At 45.0% G+C, this 16,164-nt stretch overlaps 2 pseudogenes; one reads left to right on the top strand and one right to left on the bottom strand.

Annotated features, from left to right (window-relative positions):
- Positions 1-7,943: 7,943 nt before the first annotated feature.
- LOC119339071 lies at positions 7,944-12,785 on the top strand (annotated as a pseudogene).
- An 807-nt stretch (positions 12,786-13,592) lies between these two features.
- Positions 13,593-16,164, bottom strand: part of LOC119339069 — a 6,238-nt pseudogene continuing 3,666 nt past the window's right edge.

The raw sequence follows: 16,164 nt of genomic DNA, 5'->3' as shown, positions 1-16,164 counted from the left end.
CGGGTCATGAGTGTCGTGAGGGCCGCCATGGACTTCAGCTTTTCTTGTCCGAGGTGCCGGGCGAGCCATTCATCATGGATGCTATGTTTAAAGGCCGTTAGGGCTTCAGCATCCGGACAATCGATGATCTGATTCTTTTTAGTTAAGAACCTAGTCCAGAATTTCCTGGCTGACTCTCCGGGATGTTGAACTATGTGACTTAAGTCGTCGGCATCCGGAGGTCGGACATATGTGCCTTGAAAGTTGTCAAGGAAGGCATCCTCCAAATCCTCCCATCTACCAATGGAGTTTTCGGGCAAACTGTTCAACCAGTACCTGGCTGGTCCATTGAGTTTGAGCGGGAGGTATTTGATGGCGTGAAGATCATCAACGCGGGCCATGTGAATATGGAGAAGAAAATCCTCAATCCATACCGTGGGGTCTGTTGAGCCATCATATGATTCGATGTTCACGGGTTTAAACCCTTCTGGGAATTCATGTTCCATTACTTCGTCAGTGAAGCAAAGGGGGTGTGTGGCGCCTCTATATCGGGCCAAGTCGTGATGTAGCTCGGATGGAGTTCGTCTGCGGTTTTCGGCTCGGACATGGTTATGTTTGTCACGTTCAGCCGGATTGCCATCGTCGCGCATCAGGGCACGCCCTCGCAATCCATAGATTGATCATGTCTAACCTGCTTTGTTTTCCAAGTCATGCTGTAGGTCATGTGTGTATCCCCGAGCTGTTGTATTTTCGTTTCTACGGTGAGGTAGTGCGGGCTGGTGTTCGGCTCGAGGTGCCGCTTTGTCTCGGCCACGTGGTGGCCGGTTAGTCACATTATGCCTTGGTAGGACGGGCTCCATCGCCTCGTCATCGAACTGTGGTAACAGTTTGCGCTTCGGGTAGCTTTTGGTTGGGCGCTCGAGGCCATATTCCTCGGCTGCCAGGACATCAGTCCATCTTTCATTGAGCAGATCTTGATCAGCTTGAAGTTGTTGCTGCTTCTTTTTTAGGCTCCTCAGTGGAAATTAGCCGATGCTTAAAGCATTGCTGTTCGGCGGGCTCCTCAGGCACAATAAAATCTTCGTCGCCGAGGCTCACCTCGTCCTCGGAGAGGGGAACGTAGTCGCTATCCTCTGAGTCTTCATTCATGGTCTGCTCATTAGGGATGACTCGCCCATCCTCCCGTTCCTCCTGTTCGGAGGTTGGCTCAACGGGGTCTTCGTTGTCTTCGGTGTCGTCTGGAGTGTTGTTTTCTCCTGTGAGGGTGTTGCTGTTTTTACTATGGTGTGGCTTAGAGTGGTGCCGCTGACGTTGGCGCTTTGGCTGTATCTCAGGAGGTTTATCCTCGACTGGATTTTCATTGTCGTCGTTGTTTTCCTTGAGTGTATCCACCATGTATATGTCGTACAAGGAGGTGGTTGTCCAACGCCCTATAGGCGGTGGTTCCTGCTCCTCTCCGGCATTTTCATCCATACCGTCGATGTCGTCGGAGTTGTAATCAAGCATGTCGGTTAAATCGTTGACAGTGGCAATAAAGTGGGTGGTGGGTGGGAAACGAAGTTCTTTGTTGCCTGCTTCCCATTCGAGCTGGACATAGTTCGGCCGAGGGTCCTCTTACAAGGAGAGGGATTTCAATGAGTTTGACACATCGCCTAGAGGTGAGTGCTGGAAGATATCCGTGGAGCTGAACTCCAAGATCGGCGCTCAATCAGGTACGATGGACGCGAATGCACGCGGTCCGGAATCTATGGCCGGAGACGAGTCCGAGGTTCCGGTAACACAAGCCTAGCTCGATGTTGGGTCTGTGTGCGGCTCGAGCGCCGCTGATTCTACGGCTTCTGTGGTGGGGTTAAGATCCCCGTCTTCGGACGATGCAGTCCGCTCTGGATCTAGGGCCAGAGCGGTTACAAGTGTTATCTCCTGAGCGCGTCCAGATGACAGATTTAGGTCATGTTCATCGTGGTGGCAGGGGACAGCCGTCATGGGCTCGAATCCATCAAAGATCAAGTCTCCGCGGATATCGGCCACAAAATTCAGGCTTCCGAATCTGACCTGATGGCCAGGGGCGTAGCTATCGATCCGCTCTAGATGGCCAAGCGAGTTGGCCCGCAGCGCGAAGCCGCCGTATAGAAGATCTATCCAGGGAGGAAGATCTCCCCCTAGACTGCATTGTTGTAGATGATTGATGGAGCCATCAAGCCTTCTGGTGACGACGCAGCGGAACTCTCAATGAAAGCACTAATGTCAGTATCAAAACCGGCGGATCTCGGGTAGGGGGTCCCGAGCTATGCGTCTAAGGCTAATGTTAACAGGAGGCGGGGGACATAATGTTTACCCAGGTTCGGGCCCTCTCTATGGAGGTAATACCCTACTTCCTGCTTGATTGATCTTGATGAATATGAGTATTACAAGAGTTGATCTACCACGAGATCGTAATGGCTAAACCCTAGAAGCCTAGCCTATGAGATTATGATTGTTGTTTTCTCTACGGACTAAACCCTCCGGTTTATATAGACACCGGAGGGGGCTAGGGTTACACAAAGTCGGTTACAGAGAAAAGGAATCTACATATCTAAATCGCCAAGCTTGCCTTCCATGCAAAGGAGAGTCCCATCCGGAGAAGGGAAGAAGTCTTATGTCTTGTATCTTCATCGCCCAACAGTCTGGCCCACGTATATAGTCCACCAAGACCGGCGTGTATTTCGGCCAAGAGCTGCCGTCCTTCTTCTTCGGAGATACACCTTTGGAGTACTCCGATGGTACTTTTCTTGTACAATTCCCCCTCATGGACTTTGTAAGCCTTCGAGCGTCGAACAATGTGACAGGCCTCCGTCTGATCATCAGGGAGCTCGTTCCTAGTAAGGTAGGCGAGGAAAGGTTCGGTCCATCGGGTGATTACATCCATGATTTTGTGGGCTGATGGTGTTATCTCGGTACCTGAACCCCCGATGATATCGGAGCTGTGTTCGGGATCTAAGGGTATAGTCGGCTCTGGAACAATGTTGCTGCTACAGTCCTGCCACACTACTGATGGCTTGAAGAGCCTCTCCACGAAGGTGTTAGGTGGGACGGGGTCGCGCTTAGCGCCCATGCGGGCAAGTATGCCCGCAGCTTGATTACTCTCTCGAGCCACATGATGAAACTCGAGACCTTCAAACCAAGCTGAAATTTTGAGTACGGCGTTATGATAAGCCGCCATCTTTGAATCTTTTGCGTCGGAGTCTCCATTTATCTGAGATATTGCGAGGTTTGAATCCCCGCGCACTTCAAGGCATTGTATGCCCATGGAGACGGCCATCCGCAGACCGTGCAATAAGGCCTCGTATTCGGCTGCATTGTTAGAGTCTGTGTATAGTGTTTGGAGCACATAACAGATTGTGTCTCCTATGGGGGATGTCAAGACCACACCAGCCCCTAATCCGGCTAACATCTTAGAGCCGTCGAAGTGCATCACCCAGTTGGAATGTGTGTCATATTCTCTAGGGATTTCGACCTCTGTCCATTCGGCAACGAAGTCGGCCAACACCTGAGATTTAATAGCTCGGCGTGGCTTGTAATTTATTTCAAATGGTAAGAGCTTAGTGGCCCATTTGGCAATCCGGCCGGTGGCGTCCCAATTGTTTATAATATCGTTAAGTGGTACTTCGAAAGCCACCGTGATGGAGTACTCTTGAAATTAGTGTCGCAGCTTGCGGGATGCCATAAATACCGCATATGCTATCTTTTGATAATGCGGGTATCGGGATTTACATGGTGTAAGGACTATTGATACATAGTATACTGGTTTTTGAAGTGGGAATTTATGTCCCTCCTCATCTCGTTCGACATCGAGCACCGCGCTCGCCGCCTGGTGAGTTGCAGATATGTAGAGAAGCATCGGTTCACCGATATTTGGTGCGGCCAGGATTGGGTTACTCGCTAACATAACCTTTATTTCTTCCAATCCGGCTGTGGCAGCGTCTGTCCACACGAAGTGGTCAGTGCAGCGTAGTAGGCGATATAATGGCAGTGCCTTTTCCCCTAGTCTGGAGATAAAACGGCTTAAAGCTGCCATGCACCCAGCTAATTTTTGGACCTGTTTGAGGTCTGTTGGTGTTGCCAACTGTGAAAAGGCTCGGATTTTAGCGGAATTTGCCTCGAGTCCTCTATTGGAGACGATGGACCCCAACAGCTTTCCGGCTGGAACACCAAAAATGCATTTTTTCGGATTGAGCCGTATGTCATATGCTCGAAGGTTGTCGAATGTAAGGCGTAGTCATCCACCAATGAATCGACACATTTGGTTTTGATTACTACGTCATCTATGTATGCCTCCACAGTTTTGCCGATCTGTTTTTCTAGGCATGTTCGAATCATGCATTGATAGGTTGCACCAACGTTCTTGAGCTCGAAAGGCATAGTGTTGAAGTAGAAGGTCCCATACGGAGTGATGAATGCCGTTGTGGCTTGGTCGGATTCTTTCATCATAATTTGATGATATCCGAAGTATGCATCGAGGAAGCACAAGGAATCATGCCCTACGGTTGCGTCAATAATCTGGTCGATTCGAGGTAGTGGAAGGGGTCCTTAGGGCAAGCCTTATTAAGGTCTTTGAAGTCGACACACAGGCGCCAGGATTTATCCTTCTTTGGTACCATGACCAGGTTTGCTTGCCAGTCTGGATGTTTGATTTTTCTGATAAACCCGGCTTCGAGTAGCTTGGCTAGCTCCTCCCCCATAGCCTGTCGTTTGGGTTCAGAGAATCAGCGCAGAGTTTGTTTGACTAGTTTGTACCCTTTCAGTATGTTGAGACTATGCTCGGCCAGTCTTCGTGGGATACCTGGAATATCCGAAGGGCCAGGCAAAAATGTCCCAGTTCTCGCGCAGGAATGCGCGTAGTGCGACGTCCACCGTCGGATCCAGCTGTGCCCCAATGGAAGCTATTTTATTGGGATCCATCGGGTGGACCTGAAATTTGACTATTTCATCTGCCGGCTTGAAAGAAGTAGATTTGGGTCTCTTATCGAGGATTATATCGTCCCTATCTACTGTGGAACGTAGAGTGGTTAGTTCCTCGGCTGCGAGGGCCTTGGATAATGCCTCAAGGGCCAGAGAGGCGGTTTTGTTTTCGGCGCGGAGTGCTATGTCCGGATCACTGGCGATAGTGATAATTCCATTGGGCCTGGGCATTTTGAGCTTCAGATACACGTAATGGGGTACGGCTTGGAAGCGCGTGAATGCGTCTCACCCCGGCTAAGCATGATACCCACAACTGAAGGGTGCCACATGGAAGAGTAACTCCTCGGACCTGTAGTTCTCCGGCGTGCCGAATACCATGTCGAGTTTGATTTTTCGCGAGCATTTGGCTTCTCGACTGGGGATAATGCCTCGAAAGGTTATGTTACTTTTCTCAATGCGACTCCTGTCCATTTGCATTTTATTGAGCATGTCCTCGTAAATGAGGTTCAGTCTGCTGCCGCCGTCCATGAGCACTTCAGTGAGCCGGAAGCCGTCTACGATTGGGTTTAGGACCAAAGCGGCTGGTGCACGGACAGAGCGGGCTCTAGGTTCGTCATCGGCGTTGAAAGTGATCGTCGTGTCGTTCCAAGGATTTACTGCTGCCACGTGGCAGACTTCAGCGAGGTCGCGGAGCGCCCTCTTACGCCGATTATTCGAAGAAAAGGTCTCGAAGACCGTGAATACTTCGGGATCGTTGTCCTCCAAAGTGTAATTATCTGGATTGTTGTTAGTGAGGATACCCTCACCGCTCTTGGCCACCTGCCGGAGTATCCAACATGCTCGAAGGCTATGCGTTGGTTCGTTGTCCGGTGTCATGTGAATTTTGCAAGGTTTGTCGAGCCATTCCTCGAGGAAAATTTTATGCCCCGTAACGGGTTTAATTTTCTTGTCCATGATTGATGATTGGGTGCTCAGCGGGGGTGCATCCTCTTTGCCCGTCCAGGGGATGGCCTAGAGGCATGTGGGTCCCAGTGGGCTATCTGAGTTTTCCAAGCGCTTTCCATTGGGAAGTACTTCTATATTATGTGTGCCAAATCGGCAAAGTGCAGTACGCGATGGCGGTTGAGGGCATTAAGGAGGCCCTCATCCGTGCAATTGTTGCAGAACACCGAGATCGCGTCGTCGTCACAGCAGTCCATGATCTTGTTTTTAACAAGTAGGAATCTAGCCCAGAAGTGGTGGACTGTTTCCTGAGGCTACTGCCGCACATACATTAAGTCGCATGTGTCCAGCGGGTCGGAGTCGCTGGGGGAATATTGCTTGTGGTGGGTGGGTGGGCTCAAATCCGAACCCTGACCCACTGAGAAGTCCGGATTCTGAAGAATTTATGAAGTTATAGGCCTGGGCTCCGGAGCATCCGGTTCGTTTTTAGGCTCAACTCCCGATTCTGTGTTCGGAGGACAAGAAGTGCCTTACAGAAGATGGGAGTCCGGTTCTTCGAGCTCGGAAACCCGAACATACTTTGTTCTCAACGTAGGAGATAAGTCATTGTTAGCTTGCTCCTCCATGATTGCCACATGATGGGTGATCGGCGGCGATCTGATTTCTCTCTGATCGGTTTTAAGCCCAATCCGATCATAGTCAGTTGCGACCCCCAGGGCGGCGATGCGATCTAGGAGTACATTTAAGGCCGATATATCCGCCGGATCCATCTTGTCGGAGTATTCAGGGCCGACGCAGAGGCGATTTTTGGCGATGAGTTGGGCTGCTTCTGGCTTAACGGCCGAGCGAGCGCCCATGATGAAGCTGCCTAGTCGGAAAGTTTTCCCTAAAGCTAGGGCTTCTCTGGAAGTGTTACTGTCTTTGATGGCAAGGCGAGCCATCAATCCTTCTGTCGACGACACAGAGGAACTCTCAATGAAAGCACCAATGTCGGTGTCAAAACTGGCAGATCTCGGGTAGGGGTCCCGAACTGTGTGTCTAAGGATAGAAGGTAACAAGGAGGGAGGGGACACGATGTTTACCCAGGTTCGGGCCCTCTTAATGGAGGTAATACCCTACTTCCTGCTTGATTGACTTTGATGAGTATAGGGGTTACAATAGTTGATCTACCTCGAGATCATAATGGCTAAACCCTAGATGTCTAGCCTATATGATCGTGATTGCCTCTATGGACTAAACCCTCCGGTTTATATAGGCACCGGATGGGACTAGGGGTGTACAAAGTCGGTTTACAGAGGAAGGAAACTACACATCTGGACACCAAGCTTGCCGTACACACAAAGGAGAGTCCCATCCGGACACGGGAGGAGGCCTTCTGTTCTTGTATCTTCACGGCCCGTTGGTATGGCCCATGTCACATAGGCTGGCTCTCCGAGGACCCCATAATTCAGGACTCCCTCAGTCTAGTTAATATAAATGTTGTATATAAGCTGATTCTAATGATTGCGCAACATGCTACTAACTCAATGGAGTAGAGTTGCTAAAAAACTCAATGAAGTAGTGGCCATGAGTGATTTGCAAGGATGAGTTAGAGATCTTACTTGAGTGTCTTGGTTAGATGGTGCTAGTGAGTACAGTACGAGTATGGTATAGTAGTACAGTAGCACAGGAGTGTCGTACAACCTTTTATTCAGGGGAGGGATGTCGTACAATCTTGACCGAAAAAATGGCTTGGTACCAAAGTAAGAAAGTAAATCGTCCATCCATTCATTTCCGAGGGCCAATACTAAAAATACAACTTCTTTTAAGGGGCAAACACGCAGGATTACCATGAAGGGAAACACTCACTTCCGGAACCTACCTCGTGCCTTCGGTCTGTCGATCAGCCCCGCATTGACGCATGGTACCTACCATGCCCCCTTGCCCAGAGGGCCTCCATCGCGCGACCATCGTGCATATAAGCGATTGTCCTCATCTCCACCCGCCAACCTACACACCCGCTTACCGCTTCATTAAAAACTCTGCCTATTTAGAAATCCAGGCAAGGCTCTTTCCCCAGTGACTACGATGAGGTAGTAGCTGCCATGTGCGGCGGCATGATCTCCACGGACCTCAAGATGCCCGCAGTCACACACGGAGGGTGACCTAAGTCACACTATGGCCTGAGAAGAAGAAGGCTCTATGGGGCGGCAGCGGAGGCCTGCGCTCCAAGGGGCTTGATGGGTTTGGGGTCGAGCTCGCGGTGAGGATGATGAAGTGGAGTTTGAGGAGTTTGTGGTCGACTCCAAGGACTCCGTCCTGGATCTCGGGCATGGCGGGGTGGCTGAGGATGATGATGATGGGAGCTCGTCGAGATCAATCATTCACCGTTGTCAGGAGGTCCCTCTCCAAAGGTATTGGCCCATGTCGCTGGAACTGGTTTTAATCCATGTATTAGGATTACTTTTTGTTCTTGTCTATTGTAGAAGATACCGTAGAATTAAAATTTCTCATTTTTAGGTAGGACACACAAGTTTGAAGCCGCCTAAGATACCGTAGAATTAAAATTTCTCATTTTTCTATGCATGGTTTACAAAACTTTTATGCTATTTTAGTATAAACAAGTCGGGTGTAGATTTTTTATGCAAATTCTATGTTTTGGCCAAGAGTTGATGATTCGTTCATGCATTGTCCAATGACATCCACCGAGAAGAAGCAAAACTACTCTCAATTTATTTCTTCTCAGTGTCAAGTAAGACACACAAAGTCGCGAAGCAACATTGCCATGTTACTTTATATTTTTTTTAAGTCTATATACATGGTTTGATCATGAATACATTAGAAAAAAGCTGCAATGTTCATCTGAATTCATAAGTTAATTAACCATATAAGAATGTTAATCATTGCACATACATGATAGTAACTCAACGTGAGTAGGTAGATATGTGTGATGTATAAGGATCATAGACTTACATGAGTCATTTAAGGAGATATTGGTTGAATATTAAGAAGGTCGATGTTATGTTAGAAGAAATACTAAATCTCGATATACATGGTCAGATCAAGAATGTGATGAGAATTTTGCAATGCTAACTTATAATTCATATAACTAGCGTACAATAATGCTAATTATTGTGCGCAAAGTACATGCTAGTAACTTAATGGAGAAACTTTCTTTTTATTTGGGAACAATGGAGTAAGTAGCTATGAGCGATTTACACGAATATTAGAGTTACAAACAATCATTTATGAGAAGATATTGGTCAAACATTTGGTTGCATGAACCATCCAATAAACCCAGATGGAGTATGATAGAGTAATAAAGTCGTACTATAGGTGTGTAGTACAATCTTAAGCTAATAAAAGAAGTAACTAGCTATGAGTTATTTGCAAGGATCTTAAAATACATACAATTATTTATGAAAAACTTTCTTAAACATTTGTTAGGATGAACCCGTCCAATAAGCTCGGATGGGGGAGTACAACAGTAGTAGTACAGTCATTGTAAACGTATGTACTACAATATTGAGCTAATAAATGGTGTAACTAGTTCTGAGTAATTTGCAAAGATCTTAGCATTACACACAATCATTTATGAGAAGATTTTTGGTTAAACGTTCCGTTGGATGAACCCGGCCAACGAACCCGGATGGAGAGTGCACAACATTAGTAATATAGTGTGTACTACAATCTTCAGCTAATAAACAAAATAACTAGCTATGGGTTATACAAGGATCTTAAAATTACATACAATCATTTATGAGAAGATATTGTATAAATGTTTGGTTGGATAAATTCGTCTAATAAGATCAGATGGGGGAGTACAACAGTAGTAGTACAATCATACTACAAGCGTGTAGCATAATCTTGAGCTAATAAATGGGGTAACTAGCTATGAGTGATTTGCAAAGATTTTAGAATTAGACATAATCATTTATTGAGAAGATTTTTGGTTAAATGTTTGGTTGGTTCAACCCGTCCAATAAACCCGGAAAAAAAACGTACGGTAGTAGTAGTACATTCGTACTACAGATGTGTAGTACAACAATCTTGAGCTAAAAATGAATTAGCTAGCAATGAGTTATTTGCATGGTCTTAAAATTACATACAATCATTTATGAAAAAATATTGGTTAAATGTTTGGTTAGATGAACCCATCCAATAAACTAGGATGGGTGACTAAAACAGTAGTAGTACAGTCATACTACAGGTGTGTGGTATAATATTGAGTTAACAAATGGCGTAACTAGCTATGAGTGATTTGCAAAGATCGTAGCATTACACACAATTATTTATAACAAGATTTTCGCTTAATTGTTTGGTTGGTTGAACCCGTCCAATAAACCCGCACGAAGAGTGTATGACAGTAGTAATACAGTTGTACTACAAGTGTGTAGTACAACAACTTGAGTTAATAAATATTGACTTGCCTCCGTATAAAGAAAGTCAAAGTACCCCCATCTATTCATTCCCTAGAGCAAATACAAGATTCCATCAAGTAGAAACGTTCGCTTTCGAACCTGCCTCGTGCCTTCCGCCTGTCACGCGGCCCCTCGCTGACGCGTGGTCCACTCCACGCGCCTCCTCGCGCCTTCACGCGGCCACCACCTATATAGGGTACTGGCCTTGCACCCTCCAAAACCACCCCTGCTGCCCTGATATTTTAAAACCTCTGCCCATTTACCAATTCCGGTGAGGCCCCTTCCCCGGCGACGACTGTGACAAGGTACTAGCGGGCATCATGTGCGGCGGACGGTTACTCACAGACATCAAGGTTCCCACGGTGACGCGGAAGGTGAGGGCGGCAACGCTATGTCCTGAGATGAAGAAGCCCCAACAGAGCAATGATGGGGGTCGTCACTTCACGGGGCTAGGCAGGCGCAAGGGACTCAGACTGGACGACGATGAGGAGGACTTCGAGGCCGAATTAAAGGAGTTCGAGGCCGACTCTGGGGACTCTGACCTGGAGCTTGGGCATAGTGGGGTGGCTGAGAAGGACGACGACGAGGAGGTCATCAAGATTAAGCCCTCTGCCACCATCAAGAGGCCCCTCTCCCAAGGTATCTACCCCAGGTCTCTTGGACTAATTTTTAATCTACATATCCTTAACTTTGGAGTTTAACTATTGTCCACCCATGTTTGCCTCTATTAGTCTCGTATTTCGAATCAAAGGCTGACCACATAATTAACTAGTAAACTATTAATGCATGTCAAAAAAATTATATTGCTGGATTCTTATTTGAATGTACTTTTGATATTATTTTTGCCATGATTAACTTGTATTATATTAGTTAAAATCATGGTCAAGATATGACCAAAAATATGAGGGGGGATAGTTACCAGGACGAGGGTGGTAGAACTAAGGAGTGTTGTTGGAATGCTATGTTTGGGCCATGTTACTCCTGTTTGTTTAGAGATTTTGGATTGGATGTGCTATCATGGAGTGATTTGGGTGAAGGGTTAGGCTTTTTCCATTCTCTGTTGTGTTCAGTTGGTAACTTGTTTTCGACACCGTTCCTTTCTTTCGGAGAAGCGATTTTTGTTGTTAGGTTGATGATCTTGTGATTTATACTCGTGATCTTTGATGGTGATCCATAACTTTGTGAAAAGGGGTAGAAAATCCGCATAAATGGTCAAATTTCTCTGTTTTGCTTGGGTCTTGACCTCTTGAGTTGTTTCTTTGTTAGATGGTTGTAGGTGTGCATGAGGATTGTTCTAGACTTGGTTCATTTATTAGTCCAAAGGATTATTCTGCTAATCATTGAATCCGACTAAAAATATATCCTTGATTCTGCATTGTCTATAATGCAGTTTGTAGATTAATAATTGCAAAATGATGCCAATGGTCTATAACACGAGGTTTGTTCATCACTACCCTGGATTTTTTTATTAAGTTGTCATTTTTATTATTTTATTTGTTTTATGCTTGATTGATGATGCGTTCACCCGAATTGACACATCATGTTTCAGTGTTCATTACGATCAATATATTTTTACATAAAATTCATGTCCATGATGAAATTATTTACTTTTTGTGAGAGAAGTTTGTTTGTGTTGGTCCCTCTTAGCATTGACATTGAGCTTTCACTGCAGATGACTTAAGCACCATGAGTACTGTTGGTTTTGATGGTCCTTCAGAAAGGCCAGCAAAAAGGAAGAGAAAGAACCAATTCAAGGGTATCCGTCAGCGCCCCTCGGGTAAATGGGTTGCTGAAATCAGAGATCCTAGCAACGGTGTCCGTGTCTGGCTCGGTACTTTCAACAGTGCTGAAGAAGCCGCAAGAGCTTATGATGTCAAAGCACGCAGGATCCATGGCAAGAAGGCCAAGGTTAACTTTCTAGAGGAACCAACAGTTCAGGAACCCAAAGCACCCAAGCCAAGCGCAGGACAGGAACCTATCGTCACACCAGCAGTCAACAACCATGCTATACCAAATGCTTTCATGTACCCATCTCCTGACTTTGCATCAAACCAGCCACTTATTCAGCTTGATAACGTGCCATTTGTTTCTGCAATGAACTCCGTTGTCCCTGTTGAAGATCCTGTTATGAATATGTACTATGAGCAAGGAAGCAACACTTTTGGCTGCTCTGACTTGGGCTGGGAGTATTACATCAAGACTCCATATATATCATCCATGGCTCCCATTTTCACTATTGCTGAAGGAGCAGAATCTGCACTTGTCCAGAGTAACACCTACAACTCAGTGGTGATTGCTGAAGGAGCTGAATTCGCGCTTGTCCAGAGTAACACCTACAACTCGGCGGTGCCTCCTGTTATGGAGAATGATGCTATCGATTTCGAAGATTGGATGAGGTTCTGTATGGATGATGGCACCGATGAGCCGATTGATAGCCTTCTGAATTTTGATGTGCCTCGTGATGTCGTCGACAACATGGACCTTTGGAACTTTGATGACATGTCGATCCGTGGCGAATTTTTCTGAGGGATTCAAACCCATGTGTATCGGGACAAAGGGTAAGCCTTTGCAATTTGGATGTTTAGTCTAAGATTCATAATCTTTTCATTACTCTGAAATATTTGTTCCATGTTTCAGGAATAAGACTATGGGAGATTAGGAAGCACCCTATTGTCACCTTCGGCCATCATATGCTTATGTCCAAGTTTAGATGCAAAAATTTCGCGTCCTGAGTCTCTTTAGTAATCGACCCTTTTGCAAGTTGACTGTCTGTGTGGCAGCCATTTATGATGAACCGTTATCTTAATTTTTTTGTCAACTTTCATGTCGTCTCTATCATTTCTGAATGTGAACAACATGAATTTATGTCCAGTTTGCTTTAATCTGTGCGTTTGATCACTTTTTCCCTTTAGTTCCGGCTGTTTAATTGGTGATAGAAGTGATCTATGTATCTAATTTCTGAGCATAAGTTTATCTCGTGCCTAGGCTAGGCCGTCTATAAGATGTTTGGTCGTTCGTATTTAAGCTATCACGTTCGTACGGACCGATTATTTTGCACTATAATCGATTGTTTCATTTCTTCTGTAAACAAAAAGGCCCAGATTGATTGCCACGAACAACCTCAAAGAATGTCAGTCTTAATCTATACTCACAACACATCGACCCAGCCCAGCCTAGGAACGAGACCAGACATGCTACTGATCTTGGATTACAACTTTGCGGTGGAAATAAATAGCCCAAGAGATCATGAAACAAAACACAAGCATTCGAGCGGCCGATCAATCAATCTACTCCTAGTTGAGAAGGAGCATGCAGCATCCCATCCACAGGCGTTCAGGCGACGCACGAGTTGAGGCCCAGGCACTCTATCCACAGGCTCCTCTTCTGCAGAAAGGTATCATCCATCCAAAGAGAAGTCAGCTCCACTTCGAACCATACTGAGGAGAACAAAATTTAACCTCTTCTGCAGAAAGGCATCGCCCAACCAAAGAGAAGTCAGCTCCACTTCGAACCATACTGAGGAGAACAAAATTTAAAACCAAACCATTTCGAGTTTGTACGTACCCGTCTTGGTCGATAATTAATGGCGGGAGGCGAGCTCCGGCGGAGGCACCTGGTACAGGTCCTCCTCGACCGGCTGCACCACCCTGGACGCGGAGGCGGCTCTGGACGTGGCGCGCGCCAGGTAGCCGCCTTCCAACACCTGCGCGCGCCTCCCCTGCTTCTGCCGAGCCACGTCACTCCTCGTCTTCTTGGGTGCCGGCTTGGGCGGAGGCGACGAGTACTTGAACCACACGTCGCTGTCCTCCGGCTCCTTGGCGTAGCGCTCGGCTGCCGGCTCGTCGTAGCCGTGGGAGTAGTTCCACTCCCCGAACGCTGCACCTGCCGCCACCTCGCCTTCTGCAAAACCAAAAACCGGCCACTGCTGCTGCGTCCATTGTCAGCCTACCATCGCCGGTCGCCAAGCCGTTCCTCTGATTACTAGTGTTGCATTGCCTTCTGCAAAACCAAAAACCGGCCACTGCTGCTTCGCTTACTTGCTGCACGTCGCGCCGGGTTTCGACTGACTTGCAGCCCCTTTGTCGCGCTCGTCTTATTTCGGAATCATTGAAGGCTAATTATCTTGGAGTATAAACCAAAATATGCATTTTAACGCTGGGCTAGGCAAATAGTACTTTTACACGATAGCTTCTACGAAATTGTTTTCCTAACGGAACCGGGATCTAGCGGTGGAGAATCCACCGTGCACTTGCTTTCTCTGAGATTCGTGCCAACTTCTTGTGTATAAAGTAAAAGTAATTTTCTATGCAATACGAGCAGTGTAGGAAGAAATACACTTGTGCATGTCAGTTTGTGGCAGCTTTAGCTATGAGAGAGAGTGAGTGAGAACAAAAGGGTGGCGCATGCTTCTCTCTCCCCAAACAAAATAGTTGATTTTATGTCCTGGTCATATTTTGAATGGTTAATATCTTATGAACCAAATTTTCATATGTGAATTTTTTGTATATTGAATTTAGAATGATAAGACCTTTAAAACAAGATCGGTTTTGGATACATTTTGGCTAGTTTGAATTTTTACTATTTCAATTAGTTTCACATTACGAATAAAAGATTTCACTCATTTAAAATTTTGATTTTACTCGTTGTAAAGTGTCTATTTCACACATTAGAAAACACAGATTTTGGTCATTTCAGAAAGCTGATTTCAATCATTAAAAAACATTTCTTTATGTTCAAAAAACCAATTTCACTCATCTGAAGAAACTGATGTCACTCATTTTAGAAAAAATAATTTCACTCAGTTGAGGAAACATATTTCACTAAGTTGAGAAAACGTAGGTTTTAGTCGCTTAAAAATAGTTTCATTCATTTGAGAAAGCTGATTTCAATATTTGAAAAAAAAACTTATTTCTTTATCTTCAAAAAACCAATTTTCACTCAGCTGAAGAAACCAATGTCACTGAGTTCAGAAAAATAATTTCACTTAGTTGAGAAAACATATATATTTCACTCAATTAAGAAAACATATTTCAAAATTGATTTCACTCAATGCCAAAAACATATTTCTAAAAGATACATTTCACTCCATTTAGGAAAGACATTACACTCAAGTACAAAAGATATATTTCTTTCATTTCAATATATGATTTAATTATACAAAATAATAGATTTCACACATTTATAAAAACATATTTCACTCATTTCAAACAACTATTTTCACTCTTTTTCTGAGTTACACTAATTCCACTAATATCAGTAAACTATTTCACTCATTTACAAAAGATATATTTCACCGATTTCACTAGTTCTAGAAAACACATTACACTTACTCACAAAATATAGATTTCATGCATATCATTCTCAAACACTGAAATAACGGTTGTATTTCACAGATATCGGTTTCAAATAGTGAAATAAGAAGTTTCACGCAAAATATATTGAGTGAAATAAGTTAATTAAAATGTTAAAAATTGAACTTATTTGAAATGTATCCAAGATTGATCTTGTTTTAAAGGTCTTCACACCCGGAGATCAAATATATAAAATGGTCACATACTTAATTTTGGTTTCAGAGATATAAAACAATTGAAAATGTCAAAAGAAACTTAAATCCTACCTTTGTTATGGGCGCCAGAGGGAGGAGAGTATGTCTGTGTCATGCATGCACCGTACATATTTTTACTGACAAAAAGTGATGACAAGAGCTAACAAGACATTTCATATACAATGTTGTTCAACAGAATACAAAGGAATACTAGTATGATGTAGAGAGTGTGCACCAATCTCCAAGAATACAAGGGTGGATTTAGCACTGGTACATACCGTTGCTGTTAAAAATGACTTTGCGAGGTTCTCTAGTCCAACTGAAATTGGACATCTTGGATCCAATGCAACTTGTTGAGAA

The sequence above is a fragment of the Triticum dicoccoides genome, chromosome 7B (assembly GCF_002162155.2).
Source record: "Triticum dicoccoides isolate Atlit2015 ecotype Zavitan chromosome 7B, WEW_v2.0, whole genome shotgun sequence".
Classification (NCBI taxonomy): Eukaryota; Viridiplantae; Streptophyta; class Magnoliopsida; order Poales; family Poaceae; genus Triticum; species Triticum dicoccoides.
The sequence above is the reverse complement of the archived record's forward strand: the minus strand, read 5'-3'. Positions and strand labels throughout refer to the sequence as shown.